Source organism: Chrysemys picta, chromosome 9 (assembly GCF_011386835.1).
Source record: "Chrysemys picta bellii isolate R12L10 chromosome 9, ASM1138683v2, whole genome shotgun sequence".
In the NCBI taxonomy this organism is placed as follows: Eukaryota; Metazoa; Chordata; order Testudines; family Emydidae; genus Chrysemys; species Chrysemys picta.
Window position 1 is genome coordinate 61,383,553 of NC_088799.1, and position 15,777 is coordinate 61,399,329.

At 51.5% G+C, this 15,777-nt stretch overlaps 2 long non-coding RNA genes across 2 annotated transcripts in view; both read left to right on the forward strand.

The window, feature by feature from the left end:
* LOC135973526 (uncharacterized) overlaps positions 1 to 15,777 on the forward strand; it is a 309,693-nt gene that overhangs the window by 21,710 nt on the left and 272,206 nt on the right. The gene's annotated exons all lie outside the window — the stretch shown is intronic.
* Positions 250 to 15,710, forward strand: LOC135973374 (uncharacterized). Its single transcript, XR_010590181.1, has 3 exons — positions 250 to 918; positions 1,069 to 2,149; positions 12,922 to 15,710. It is a non-coding gene; the product is annotated as an uncharacterized LOC135973374 (long non-coding RNA).

The following is a 15,777-nucleotide window of genomic DNA, read 5'->3' on the forward strand; positions in this document are numbered from 1 at the left end:
CCCTTGGCACATGGCGCTGGGTGGAGCTGCAAGAGCTGTGCCCACTCTAGCAGCACTGGCTCAGTTTCCTTCTCAGGCCCGTGCAGCGCCCTGGGGCTGCTTTCCTGGGGGCAGGAGGGATTCAGGGAGCAGAGTGTAGCTGGGAGGGGTTTTCTTTGGCAACCTCCCTCCTTCTCCTGTCTGGCTGCAATGCTCAGAATTCCTGCCGGGGCTCTGCCCATCCCTGCCCCTACGGGCTGGCTGCACCCTCCAGGCCGGGAAAGGCCAGAACTATGGCAGGAATCTCAAGGAGATTGAGACAAAGATGTGAGATAGAGCCAGAATGTGCTGGAGCCATGTAAATCCCAGCATGCTGGGGGCTAAGTGCGAGTCCTGGCACCAGGGCCCTGGTGTGGGCCCTCCTGCACCGAAAGGCTGGGTGTACAAAGTCAGGCACTCATCCATCCCAGCACTAGCCCTGAGCCTCCCTCATGGCGCAGGAAACTGAGGAAGCTGGCAGAGAGCTGTCTCCCCCACCAGTATTCCGCCTGCCACCAGCTGGTGGCACAGTGACGACATGTATGCCAGGGGCTGGCCCTGCAGCCTTGCACAAGAGACGGGCATCCCTGCGCCTCATGGCTGCCTCTGCGCAGCCTGACAGACATTTGCGATGTGCTGCTGACTTGCTGTAAGGGCAGGGCTGTCTGTGAGCCTCCCCTCCGCACGCAGCAGCATCTCTGCTGAAAGAGCTCTCGCTGCGCCCTGCTCCCCCAGCCGACTCAGCATCTCCCTGCACCACCAGCCACCACGGGGCCTGGGAGATACGAGGCCCCAAATTCAGCAGCACAGACACCTCCCAGCCCAGGATGAAGCTGGACCCAGCAAAATGGGGCTGGTGGTGGGGAATGGCTCTAAAAATCACTTGCCACATAACGAAAGGTTTCAGAGTAGCAGCCGTGTTAGTCTGTATCCGCAAAAAGAAGAACAGGAGGACTTGTGGCACCTTAGAGACTAACAAATTTATTAGAGCATAAGCTTTCGTGGACTATAGCCCACTTCTTCGGATGCATATAGAATGCCACATAACAGCAGCCTCTTACCTATGGGAGACCGAATGATGGCAGCTGGCGGTGCTGGTGCCCTTTCCAGACAGAGGCAGCCCTGCCATGGGGATCCCCGTGAGGGCTGGACTGCTGCCATGCACCATACCAAGCCCCCACCACTCCCCACCCTGGTCTAGCTCTCCCAAGAAGCATGTGGTGTGCTGGGCCTGTCAGTACCAAGATTGAGCTGGGTCCCAAGGGCCTGCAGAAATCCTTGCCACAGGGCCAGAGCAAGCTCCAGTCTAACCCCAGCACCAGGCTGCCCTCCCCCACCCCCAGCCCCTAGACAGACACCTGGGGGTTGGGATGCAAGAGGAGAGATGCCTGCAGGCCATGGGGGAGGGGTAGGCAGGGACTCGGCCAGCGCCCAGACTGGATTGCTTTGCTGGGAGGCCCCCGAGATGCCATGCACCTGAGAGAAGATTAGCCTGACCTGCATGATTGGCATGACCGGCCATGCTCCCTGCAGGCTGCCCGGGGCATGCTCAGGGCCAGCAAGCAGCAGTGGTGGGATGCATTGGTGCATGGGGGCATGGACTCCTAGCACAGCCTTCTCCTAGGGCCTGGGAGATGATATGCACCCGGCTGGGCCCAGCTGACTCCCCTGTGGCCAGCCCCCAGTCACTGCACTGAACCCTACAGATGTGGCCTGTCCACTTCTCCCAGGGGCAGTGTTAACCCTCTTCCTGCTGACCTCACGCGTGGCCTCTGCGCCCCGTCACAGGACCTGCCACCAACACAGGCCTGGCACATGAATCCTGGCAGAGTCACCAGCCCCCTGCAGCTGAGAGGGTGAGAAGGCCCATGTCAAGCAAACAGAGCACAGTGGGGCCGAGGGAACGCTGGGGAAGGTGGTGGCTGGGGCTGCTGCGGCTGGGAGTGTACTGCCTGTGGGGAGGAGAGGGGGCTGTGCCTGAGCTATGCCCAAGCTGAGCTGTGGAGCCAGACTCCCAGCTGCAGGGTCAGGGTTCATTCCCAGCTATGAGCACGGCAAGGCAACATTCCGCCAGGAGGGAGCCGGAGGGCAAGGCACACCCCTGCTTTCTGGGTGCTCCTGCTCGTGGAAGGTTAGTCCCTTCCGCCAGGAAGGTCTGGGGCCTGCTGAGGGGAGCTGGGTGCCCACAGCATTCCTGCTGCATCTGGAGAGGCTGGGCAGTGGCTAAGCCCCACCTCTACAGAGACACCCCGCCCCCCCAGCTCCAGCCCAAATGCTGGGGAGCTGCTCCCCGGGCCCTGCTGGGGCCCACCCTGCCTGCACAGAGTCCCTTGCCCTCTGCTTGGCTGGGCCCCTCTGGCCCTTGTCACTGCCCCCGGGGCCAGGCGCACAGGCTGTGCTGGGTGACAGCCAGTATGGGGGGAGGGAGTGGGAGAGTGACTGGTGCAGCGATGGGGAGGGGAGCAGGTCTGGAGTGGGGGGTGAAGGATCTCACCCATCCCCATGGAGGGAACAGTCAGTGTCTCCCAGCAGTGCCCGGCTGGTGCCACCAGAGGGACCAGTGCTCAGCGTCCAGATGCCTCTACCACTTCCTAAAGCAGGCCTGCACAACATGCGGCCCAGGGGCCGCATGCGGCCCACGTGGGCTCATTGTGCGGCCCGCGGGGGTTGAGTAGATGGGCTCACTGTGTGGCCCACAGGCAGAGGGGGGGGGGTGAGTGGACAAGCGGCGGGTGAGGGAGGGGGGCTGAGTAGGTGAGCGAGCGGGCAGTGGCAGGGAATGAGTAGGCGAGCCGGGAGGGTGGAGGGCTGAGGAGGTGAGTGGGCGGGCAGTGGCGGAGGGTGAGTAGGCGAGCCGGGGCAAGGGAGCTGAGGAGGCGAGTGGTGAGTCGGTTGCTGAACTGTTCTACTGATCTGGTCTTGCTTCCATCCCCTCTCCCAGGGCTGGCTCCAGGCACCAGCAAAACAAGCAGGTGCTCGGGGCGGCACATTTCTAGGGGCGGCATTCTGGCGCCGGCCATCATAGGTGCCGACTCCGGGGAATGGACCTCCGCCTGCTCCCCTGAGCACGCCGCCACCGCTCCGCTTCTTCTCCCTCCCTACCAGGCTTGCTGCGTGCGAAACAGCTATTTCGCGCAGCAAGGCTGGGAGGGAGGAGAAGCCAAGCGGCGGGGCGCTCGGGGGAGGCGGCAGAGGTGAGCTGGAGCGGGGAGTGGTTCCTCTACCCCCCCGTTGCATCCTGCACCCCCCCACCTTAGCTCACCTCCGCTCCACCTGCTCCTCTGAATGCGCCGCTGCTCCGCTTCTCCCCCCTCCCTCCCAGGTTTGCCACGTGCGAAACCGCTATTTCGCGCAGCAAGGCTGGGAGGGAGGAGAAGCCGAGCGGTGGGCGCTCGGGGGAGGCGGTGGTGGTGGAGCGGAGGTGAGCTGGAGTGGGGAGCGATTCCTCTAACCCCCCCATTACTTCCTGCGCCCCCCCACCCTAGCTCACCTCTGCTCCGCCTGCTCCCCTGAACACGCTGCTGCTCCGCTTCTCCGCCCTCCCTCGCCTGTGAGGGACGGGGGAGAAGAGGAGCGGCGGCATGCCCGGGGGAGCAAGCGGAGTGGAGGTGAGCTAGGGCGGGATGTCACGGGGGGCCCGTAGGAAGCAATTGGGGGGAGAAATGCGGCACGCCAGGGGAGGAGGCGGTGCTGGGGATTTGGGGAAGGGGTTCGGAAGGGGTGGAGTTGGGGTTGGGCCGGGGGCATGAAAAAGAAAGGGGAGGCGGCCAAAAATTTTTTTGCTTAGGGCAGCAAAAATCCTAGAGCTGGCCCTGCCCTCTCCAAGCGTTGCAGCTGTCCAGAGGTGCCTGCCTTCCACGCCTTTCTCATTCACACCTCATTCATTCAACAGGGCAATCGATTACAAAGTGGGGGGGAAGATCTTATTCTACTTCTAGCAAAAAGACATTTTTCTTTTATCTTAATTATACTACCTTAGGGGCCGCTATAACATATTACCGAGGTTCAATACTGCTGTTTCGGTGGGGCGGCGCTGGGGAAGAGGGTTTAATTACGTGGGGCAGATGGCGTGCGGGGGGGGGTTCGGCGGCGCTGGGGAGGTTGTTTCTGTGGGGCAGGCGGTGCTGGGGGGGTATTGTGTTTCGGGGGGGCTGGGTGGCGCTGGGGGGGGGGTTGGCGGCGCTTGGGGGGGTTCAGCCCTCAGTTGTTTTCTTTGGAGTAATATGGTCCTCGCCGCTTTACGAGTTGTGCAGGCCTGTCCTAAAGGGATGTAGCAGTGAGAGGGGCCCCAGGTACGTGGGACCATGGACTCTCTGTCCTGGGGGAGTTTTGTGCAGCTGCTGGGGCGGCTTTGGCCTGACCTCTTTGTCATTCGTCCTTTGCTGCCTGGCTCCATTTTCTGCTCTCCCGGGGATGCTAGCCCCCTACACGCCCAGCTGTCGCTCCCCAGGGCAGGACAAGTGCCGTGGCTGCGTCTGGTGGATCTGCAGTGCTGAGTGTTCCATCCTGGCACTGAGCTGGCCTGGGCCAGGCTGCTGTGGTCCTGCTGCCTCTGGCCCCACCAACGTGGGATTAGCACGCCGACTATGGAGCGTGTTAGAGGGGTGCAGTGGCTCAGGGTGGGGTGGCACAGGATCCAGAGCCTGCTCTCAGGCTGGCCCTGGTGGTATGCGAGGACCAGGGTGGGCAGGGGTGGAGGCTACATGGGGGGGAAACGTGTCCCTGGGGCACCGAGGTGCAGTGATTGGGGTGTGGGCTGGTGTGTGTGACCCAGGCCTCTGGGCAGGTGTGGCCATGCTGGGTGTGTGGGTGAACCCCCTCTCCCCTGCTGAACTGGGGGTTGCAAAGTTATTACATGGGGGGTCGTGAGCTGTCAGCCTCCACCCCAAACCCCACTTTGCATCCAGAATTTATAATTGTGTTAAATTAAAAAAATGTTTTAATATATTTATAAGGGGGGGGGGGTGTCGCACTCAGAGGCTTGCTGTGTGAAAGGGGTCACCAGTACAAAAGTTTGAGAACCACTGAATTAAAGGATTAGAAAACCTGCCTTATAGTGATAGACTCAAGGAGCTCTGTCTCTTTATTTTAACAAAGAGATGGTTAAGGGATGACTTGATCAGTCTATAATACCTACATGCAGTGGCAGATAGGCCAATAGGGCCCATGCCCAGGGGCCCCAGCCAATTGGGAGGCCCCTGGAAAAATGGGCACCCCTGCACCCTGACCCAACTCCCCAGCAGGAGCACTGGAGGAGGGCAGGGGGGACTGCAGGTGGAAGGGGTGGGGAAGGGCCTCCACTTGCTCTGGCCCAGGGTCCCACAAACTCCTAATCTGCCTCTGCCTACATGGGGAACAAATATTTAGTAATGGGCTCTTCAGTCTAGCAGAGAAAGGTGTAATGCAATCCAATGGCTGGAAGTTGAAGCTAGACCAATTCAGGCTGGAAATAAGCATACATTTTTAACAAGGAGGGTAATTAACCACTGGAACAACTTACCCAGGACTGAGGTGGATTCATCATCACTGACAATTTTAAAGTCAAGATTGGATTTTTTTGTAAAAGCTCTGGTCTAGGAATTACTGCGGGGCAGCTCTCTGGCCTGTGTCACACAGGAGGTCAGACTAAATGATCACAATGATCCTTTCTGGCCTTGGATCCTATGAGTACAGCCAAAAGCAAAGTTATACATCTAGTAACAAGGAATGAAGGCTATTCTTAGAGACTGGGGGGCTGTATCCTGGGCAGCAGTGACTCTGAAAAGGATCCAGGGGTCCTAGTGGACAAGCAGGCCAACGTAAGTTCCCCGAGCGATGCTGTCGGAAAAGGGATTAATACGATCCTTGGGTGTATAATCAGAGGAGCAGTGTGGAGGAGCAGGGAAGAGATGTGACCTTTCTGTATGGTATTGGTGAGACTGATACTGAACACTGTGTCCAGATCTCGTGTGCGAGTTTTAAAAAGAATATTGACAAATTTGAGAGGATGCAGAGATGAGTCACAAAAATTATTCAAGGGTTGGAAAAATTGCCCTGACAGTGAAAGACTTAAAGAGCTTAATCTAGTCAGTGTATCTAAACAAGGGTAGAGAGGTGGCTTGACTATGCTGCACCAGTATCTTCACAGGGAGAAAATACTGGGTACTAATGGGCTCATTAATCTAGCGGAGAAAGGCAAAAGAAGAACCGATGGTTGGAAGCTGAAACCAGACCAGTTCAGGTTAGAAATAAGGCACCATTGGAACAAGCTTCCAAGAGACGTGATGGACTTCTCCATTTCTTGAGGTCTTCAGATCCAAACTGGCTGCCTTTTGGAAAGGTGGGTGTGACACTTTTCAGGGTTCCTGGAGGTGTGTGGGGTACATCACTGCCTCCAGCTTCCAGCCTTATCTGTGCCCACAACTGATGCCTCCCAACTCTGCCAGCCGCTGGCAGCACAAGGGCTCTGCTCGCCCTGCTCTGTCTCACTCAGACTAGCAGTTTACACACACCCTTTGTTACACTTGAGTGTCCAGTCCCTTGTCTTCTGGACACCTTTGCCCCCAGTGAAGCAGTGCACCCTGGTTTCACCTCAATTCAACACCCCACTTAGCACAAGGCATGTAGATGTCAATAGTAACAAAAGGGCAGTTTATTTAACAGAGCTTGAGATAGATTCAAACTAAAGACAAATAAAAGGATTTGAAAGTAAGGTTACAGGTAAAAGAGAATGGTTAACCTAGAGTTATTAACAAGTTATTTTCCAGTCTAATAAGGTATTTGTCATCCAATAGTCAGCTTGTACAGTCCTTGTCTGGTCCAGAGAGCTGGGATCCACTTTTCATGAGACGTCTCTGCTGGCAGAATGTTGCCTTTGTAATGGATAATGTTTGTTCCCCTCTTTCCCTCTCTGTTACAGTCCCAGACCTTTGTCTGTGAAATCAAGTTTGCGTCTGCCCCAGGCTGTACAGACAGGGCTGGGCTGAATCAAGGGCTGTTGATTATTCTCAGTTTTGAGACCCAGCCTGCGGCAGGGGACAAGTTTCACCCCCCACCAGTTTTAGAAGCCAAGGTTCTACATGGTACAGAACTCTAAAAATGTTTCCCGGACAAACAGCCCCAAATAGCCTTGAGTACCAGCAAACTGTTAGCTTTTGGTGGAGACCCACACAGCCCCTTGGGTGAAATATTGAGAAGATGGGCCAACACAGAGGTGCTATACTGCCTGAGTGTGCCTGTGACACTGAGCAATAGTCAAACACACGTTAGTGGGTTCACTATAGCTGGAAGGCTGAAAATGAATGGCCTGTGCTATATAGGAGGCTGCGCTAGCTGCGCTAGCTTAAGGTCTCATGGTCCTGTGTGAGCTCAAACTTTGTGCCTCTATGAAGTGAAAAGCCAGTGGCCTGGAGTGGGCTGAAGTGAGCCACTGTGTCAGGTGCGGCTGCAGGAATGTGTGCTGACCCTTAAGTCTGTGCTCAGAACAGGAAAAGAGCGGTGTCCCTTGAGGAGAAAGTTCTGTAGTTTTCAGGATGTCACAAAAGGCAGTCGGGGTGGGAGGAGGTGTTAAAAATCTTATTATAGCCTAGAAAAAAGCAAATCTCATTCCCCGCACTCCCTGCCTCTTCAGGGCTGAGCGTTCTCTGCCAGCCTCCCAGCGGACACCCACCCACATGCCCTCTCCATTTTATAGGGGTAGCTTTGGAATCAGTCACACGTGTTTGACTCTGACGGCAAAGGTAAGGGGGCTGGGCAAATGGCCGACTCCGAGTCAGGTTGAGACCCACTTTCCCCAGTATGTTCATTGCCAGATGGCTGCTAGGCCAGGATCACAGGCTAAGCTGCATTCCTCTTGGCCAGAGGTGCCTGGGAACACACTGACATCCGTGGTGACAACCCCATCAGTACAGTCAGGTTTTAGGATGGCGGGGTGGCTTTTTCAGTCGCACACTGTGGAATCCCCTTTAATCAACACCAACCCTGCTAGGGACAGCCAAGCCTGTCTGGTGAATCTTCAGTGCACGTTTCACTAGAGAGCCATAGATGCTGGTAACTAAGGCAACAGCGGTATTTTAAAACACCAGGCATACATAACTACACACATGTAAGGCACGATTTAAAAAAACTTGTCATAAAAACAATAATCTGCACACAGAAGGCAGCAAAGTTAGCAACCAGGACATTATTTATTTAACTGTGACGTCCAAATAAATTCAGCCACCAGCCCCAAAGACCTGGTTAAAGCTGAGGAGTGGGCTAACCACCCTGCTTCAAGATAACTGGAAGGAGCAGTTAAGCCCCCTGAGGAAGTGAGATAGCTGGAGACAATAGATGCTACCACCCAAGGCAGTCAGCCCGAGGATGAAGCCTGAGCAGGACTAAGCCATACGGTCTAAGGGTTTCCATGAGCCTGGTTGCAAATACGGTGGCTAGGGGATTGCTTGTCGGGGCGTGTATGTGTGAGAGAGACAGCCATGAGCATGGCTCTGAGAGGGAGCACAGACAGAGCTTCCTGGGGGCACAGGACTGGCTGGAAAGGCAGGGTTGGGAAGTATGAGCCAGGAAACTGCCTGCAGCTGTTTGTTCCTGCTGTGATCAGGGAGAGCAACATTTGAGGACGTGCTTGGTGAATAAATGGGATTGTGCCAAAGAAATACCTGACTCATCATCAGCTTCTCCCCCTGACGGAAACAACCTAGCAAAGCCCCTCACTTCTTGGGCCAAGGAGCAACAATTCTTAGTCAGCCCCCTTTACCATGGGATCTGGGTGCGTCACAACCTAATGCATTTACCCTCACATCCCCTGGGCGTCAGGGCAGGGCCAAGATTCAAGAACTGAGGCCCAGAGAGGCTAAGGGACTTGCTCAAGGCCACACAGAAAGTCTGTGGTAGAGAAGGGAATGGACTCCAGGTCTCCTCCTGAGTCCCAGGCTCCTGCCCAGACTCTCTGCTTTGAGCAGCCATCTTTGTGTATAGCTCATTGAGGGCTGGTCTACACTACAAACTGACATTGGCATAATTACAGCTCTCTGGGGTGTGAATATGTTGCTATGCTGACCTAACCCCCGGTGTGGACCGCGCTAAATCAACAGAAGAATTCTTCCATCAACCTAGCTACCACCTTTTGGGGAGCTGGATTAACCACGGCGATGGGAGACCCACTCCCACCGCTGCTATGAGTGTCTATGCTGAAGTGCTCCAGCAGCGCAGGCACAGCACTCCCACTGTGCTACTGTAATGCTTTAAGTGTAGACAGACCCTGACTTAGAACCTGGCCGTCGAGCCTGTCCTTTCTTCACACGCTGTTTGTGAGCACTTAAGCCCCAGAGGATGGTAGGTAGGAATGTCAGTGAACAGCAGCTTCCGGACTGTAGCCAAGAGTCACTGACTCAGCAAATACAAGTTGTTTTGTGACAAAATGAAATGTTGTTTGCAGTGTTGTAGCTGTGTCAGTCCCAGGATATTAGCGAGACAAAGTGTGTGAGGTGATATTTTTTATTTTCTGCTGGTGAGGGAGACAAGCATTCATTCAAGCTTACATGGCGCTCTTCAGGTTTGGGAGAGGTACGAGTGTCACAGCTAAACACAAGGTGGAACAGATTATTAAGCATAAGGAGTTAACACATGTTGCAAGAGACCATTCATGGTGAAGTTAGCACCTCTGCAGTCATAGCACAGAGGAGGTTAGTGGGTTATAGGTTCTTGTAATAAAGCCATAAATCCAATGTCTCTCTATTCAGTCCATGATTTGTAGTGTCTATCAGAGTTATGAATTTAAACTTCCAGGCTCATGTTTGGCAGGTGTTGTGCAGGTTTCCTTTGAGGAGAAAGACTGAGAGGTCAGATACGGAATGATCGTTCTGTGAAAAGTGTTGGCCCACAGGTGATAGGGTGTTTTTGTCTTTTATAATTTTTCTGTTTGAGTTCATTTGAGAGCATAGTGATTGTCTCTATCGTAGTCCTCAACCATGAAGACTACATCAAATGAGGCCAACTGACAACTCTCCGACACTGCCTACTATAAAGAACTCAGAGACCCTACACGATAGTCCACCCAGGAATTTAAGGGATATCATTGAATCCTTCTCCAAACCACTCCAACAGGAACTCGACAACCTCATCCCCATGAACCTACCCCAGGGACCTTCTACAGACAAGGGACCCCAGGCAGACCCATCATATCTGGCCATGGAACCCTTGCTGAAGGGATATGGGGACTCATAGAACCATCCTTGGACCACTCACCACACAAAGGGCTGGCTTCCTCCAGGACACAACTGACTTCCTCCAGAGACTCTGCAATAACCTTCCTCAGAACACCATCCTCGCTATCATTCATGTCACCTCCCTATCCACCAACAGCCCTCACAATGACATCATTGCTGCCTGCCTCAACTATCTACAAGACAACACTCAGATACCACCCCCAAACACAGCGCCAGACTCATCCATTTCATCCTCACCCATAACCATTTTACATTCAACAACAAATACTTTGTCCAAACCTTGGGCAGAGCCGTGGGTACTAGGATGGCTCCCCAATATTGCAACTTCTTCATGGGCCACCTTGAGGAAGAATTTCTGGACAAATGCACCACAAAACTAATGATATGCCTGAGATACAGCAATGATATTTACATCCTCTGGACAGACAACTTAAACTCCCTCAGAGCTTTCCACCACAACTTCAACCACCACCATCCATCAGACTCCCTCTAGAGAACTCCCACACCTAGGCACCATGATCAGCCTCAGCAATGGAACCCTACACATAACTATATACAAGAAACACATGGGTCACCACACCTACCTCCACAGATCCAGTAACCACCCCAAACATAGGAGGAAATCTGTTAGCTACAGCCGGGCACTCAGATACCACAGAATATGTTCCTTAGAGAAAGTCCAGGGTACACATCTGAACACACTTAAAACTGCCTTTACCAAACCCCAGAGAACTAATTCCCATGCAGAAACAAACCCCACTGACCACACACCACTTCTTGTCACCTACCACCCATCTTTTTAAAAAAAGGAAGGAGGAGGATCTGGGGAACTACAGGCCAGTCAGCCTCACCTCAGTCCCTGTAAAAATCATGGAGCAGGTCCTCAAGGAATCAATTTTGAAGCACATCAAGGCCAGGAAAGTGATCAGGAACAGTCAGCATGGCTTCACCAAGGGCAAGTCATGCCTGACTAATCTCATTGTCTTCTATGATGAGATAACTGGCTCTGTGGATGAGGGGAAAGCAGTGGATGTGTTATTCCTTGACTTTAGCAAAGCTTTTGATAAGGTCTCCCACAGTATTCTTGCTGGCAAGTTAAAGAAGTATGGGCTGGATGAATGGACTATAAGGTGGATAGAAAGCTGCCTAGATCATCGGGCTCAAGGGTGTAGTGATCAATGGCTCCATGTCTAGTTGGCAGCCAGTATCAAGCAGAGTGCCCCAAGGGTCGGTCCTGGGGCCGGTTTTGTTGAATATCTTCATTAATGATCTGGAGGATGGTGTGGATTGCATCCTCAGCAAGTTTGCAGATGACACTAAACTAGGAGGAGTGGTAGATACGCTGGAGGGTAGGGATAGGATACAGAGGGACCTAGACAAATTAGAGGATTGGGCCAAAAAAAATCTGATGAGGATCAACAAGGAGAAGTGCAGAGTCCTGCACTTAGGATGGAAGAATCCCATGCACTGCTACAGACTAGGGACCGAGTGGCTAGGCAGCAGTTCTGCAGAAAAGGACCTACGGGTTACGGTGGACAAGAAACTGGATATGAGTCAACACTGTGCCCTTGTTGCCAAGAAAGCTAACGGCATTTTGGGCTGTATAAGTAGGACCATTGCCAGCAGATCGAGGGACGTGATTATTCCCCTCTATTTGGCATTGGTGAGGCCTCATCTGGAGTACTGTGTCCAGTTTTGGGCCCCACACTACAAGAAGAATGTGGAAAAATTGGAAAGAGTCCAGTGGAGGGCAACAAAAATGATTAGAGGGCTGGAGCACATGACTTATGAGGAGAGGCTGAGGGAACTGGGATTGTTTAGTCTGCAGAAGAGAAGAATGAGGGGGGATTTGATAGCTGCTTTCAACTACCTGAAAGGGTGTTCAAAAGAGGATGGATCTAGACTGTTCTCAGTGGTGGCATATGACAGAACAAGGAGCAATGGTCTCAAGTTGCAGTGGGGGAGGTCTAGGTTGGATATTAGGTAAAACTATTTCACTAGGAAGGGGGTGAAGCACCGGAATGGCTTACCTAGGGAGGTGGAGGATGCAAAGCCCGCAGATATAGTGCCCCTGATGTGATGATCAACACCCCCCACAACACACCTTTCAAAATCCATGGGCCCTGCACATGCCTGACATAACATGTGGTGTACTCATCCTGTGAACTAAATGCCACACCAACAATCACTACACTTTTGAATGAACTGACATAGAAAAATGATCCTTACGCTTACAAATCTGCTCCACCTTGTTACACTCTGGGACCTTTCCCAGAGCTGAGGAAGAGCTTGGTGTAAGCTCAAAAGCTAGTTTCTCTTGTTACATGCACACTCTAGGGCACCTCATCTTTACCCTTCCGTGGGCTCAAGGCATAACCCAGTTAATTTAGGCACCCCCATCTTTACCCAGTTCCTAGGGTTCAGGGCCATCCTTACTCAATTCCTAGGACTCAAGGCGTACTCTTACACAGTAATATCCTTGTGACATTATTGACATGAACTGTGACTGTATAGATCATTGTTGCAACCAAGCTCCTATAGTGCCACCAAATCTTGTACAAAGGAGGTCAAGTAAGATGTCTATGAAAAAGTTATGATTTGCAGGTTATGATTATGCTATCTGTATGCATGTATCATTTTTGTTTTTGAAGTTATGAATATTGGCTATGTACTTGTATCTCAATGTGTTTGATTCTAGTAGCACCAGTGAAGCATTTGGCCAGTTTATTGAGAAGGGACTCTTCGGATTAAGTGCCCAATCAAGAAACACTTAACTGACAATGGACCTTGGGAGACTCCAATCCACATATGAGGAGTCTTCTGGGGAACATTCAAGGTAGTATGGGAGCAATGGCTGCTCTACCTGTAAAGAACTGAATCATGCATGGACATGTGACTTGCCCATGTGACTCCGAACTCCACCTTGCTGCTGTGATTTTCCACAGAAAGAACAAAGGGGTCCTTCCACATGGCAGAGGATATAACAGGTCTTGGAAACCCCTCCATTTTGTCTTCAATCCTGCTTCTAACCTCGGGAGGAGCCTTGCTGCAAACTGAAGCTCTGAACAAAGGACTGAATGACCTATCCAAGCTGTGGATGTACTCCCCAGAGACTTGATTTGAGCCTGCAGTTTATTCCATCACTGCTACAAGCCTGAACCAAGAACTTTGCCATTACTGTATGTAATTGATTCCATTTAACCAATTTTAACTCTCATCTATATTTCTTTCTTTTTATGAATAAACCTTTAGATTTTAGATTCTAAAGGATTGGCAACAGCGTGATTTGTGGGTAAGATCTAACTGGTATATTGACCTGGGTCTGGGGTTTGGTCCTTTGGGATCAGGAGAACCTTTTTTCTTTTATTGGGGTAGTGGTTTTCATAACCATTCGTCCCCATAAGGAGCAGTGCTGGTGGTGATACAAGGGGACTGGAGTATCTGACGGAATTGCTTGTATGACTTCTGGTTAGCTAGTGGGGTAAAACCAAAGTCCTCTCTCCAGCTTTGGGCTGTAACTGCCCTGCTGTAAGCAATTTGTCCTGAATGGATACTCTCAGTTGGGTCCCGCCAGAGGCAGCATCATTACAGTGGCATTGTCGTGCTAGGATTCACAGAACCAGGTCAATTAAGCTTTGAATCAGAACCCCACACTATCCAAATTTGAATTTTGGGATTAAGAGTTTGGTTGGGTTAAAGATCATGAGCCAGAAAAAATCGGCAGAAGCAATGAAACTGCCCTGAGAGACAGCCTGCAATTTGAACATAATAAAAAAATGGCAGAAATTCAAATGAGAGAGAAGCAAGTCTTGGCCCAGCTGGAAAAAGAAGCTGCTGAAAGACAGAAGGAAGATGCTGAAAGAGAGGAAAGGGCTCATAGGGGGCATATTGAACTGCTGGCTGCTGAGGAGAGGGTTCGCCAGATGCAACAAGAAACTGCCAGACTTAAGCTCCAAGTCAAAAAAGCAATGGAAGAACAGCAGAAACTGTATCATCTTGAAAGTCCAGTTAATAACAATGTTGGTATGTTGTATTACTCTGAGCAGTTGTCTGTATTTAACCATTTTTGCTATGGCCAGGGAGAGAGTGACTCTAACCTGGAAAAGGTGGCAAATAACTGTGTGTCTGTGAAGGAAGTTTCAGAATGTCTGTCTAATGTCTCAGAAGTGAACCTGGAATTAGATCAAGCACAGAAAGAGCCCATTGGTCAGGAAAATGGTTCTCAGGAGCAGATTAAAGTGGATGGTCAGGTTAAAGACCTGACTGGGGAAGGAAAGGGTAGATTTTTGATGGGTGATGGATTGTCGGCTAGTACAGCTTGTAAAAGTGAACCTGAAAAGAGTAACTGTGATTTGCTGGTGTGACGTTATTGACATAAACTGGGACCGTCTAGATCATTGTTGCAGCCAAGGTCCTGTAGTGGCACCCAAATCTTGTATAAAGGGGGTTAAATGGGGTGTCTAGGACAAGGTTATAGTTTACTGGTTATGATTATGCGGTCTATATGTGTGTATCAGTTTTGTAGCTAAAGTTATGAATATTGGCTCTATACTGTCTGTATTTCAAACTTATGCTATGCTGCTGGGTGACATCCCAGACAAGCTGAGATTAGCTCTGCCTAGCCTGCTTGATGGCCCATTAAGGACCATCAGCTGTACAATGGACCCATTGAGAGAAGGCAGATACGCCTTGTAACTCAGCAAAGTATGCAGGGACTGGCCCATGTGACTCCAGACTCCATTTGGCTGTAATTTTCCACAGTAAGAACAAGGAGGTGTTCTTACACCTGGAAAAGACTATATAAGGCTGATGCCTCATCTCCATCTTGTCTTCAATCCTGCTTCATACTTCTGGAGGAACTTTGCTACAAGCTGAAGCTTTGAACAAAGGACTGAGGACCCATCCCAGCGGGGGATGTATTCCAGAGACTTGATTTGAACCTGCAGTTTATTCCATCGCTGCTGCAAGCCTGAACCAAGAACTTTGCCATTACTGTATGTAATTGATTCCATTTAACCAATTCTAACTCTCATCTCTATCTTTTTCCTTTTATGAATAAACCTTTAGATTTTAGATTCTAAGGGATTGGCAGCAGCGTGATTTGTGGGTAAGATCTGATTTGTATATTGACCTGGGTCTGGGGCTTGGTCCTTTGGGATCAGGAGAACCTTTTTTCTTTTACTGGGGTATTGGTTTTCATAACCATTTATCCCCATAACGAGTGGCACTGGTGGTAATACTGGGAAACTGGAGTGTCTAAGGAGATTGCTTGTGAGACTTGCGGTTAGCCAGTGGGGTGAGACCGAAGTCCTCTTAGTCTGGCTGGTTTGGTTTGCCTTAGAGGTGGAAAAAACCCCAGCCTTGGGCTGTAACTGCCCTGTTTTAGCAATTTGTCCTGAGTTGGCACTCTCAGTTGGGTTCCGCCAGAACCGCATTGTCACAGCTGGAAGTAGCTCAGTCACAGTGTAGTGAAGTATCAGGAGGTAGCCGTGTTAGTCTGTATCCACAAAAACAACGAGGAGTCTGGTGGCACCTTAAAGACTAACAGATTTAT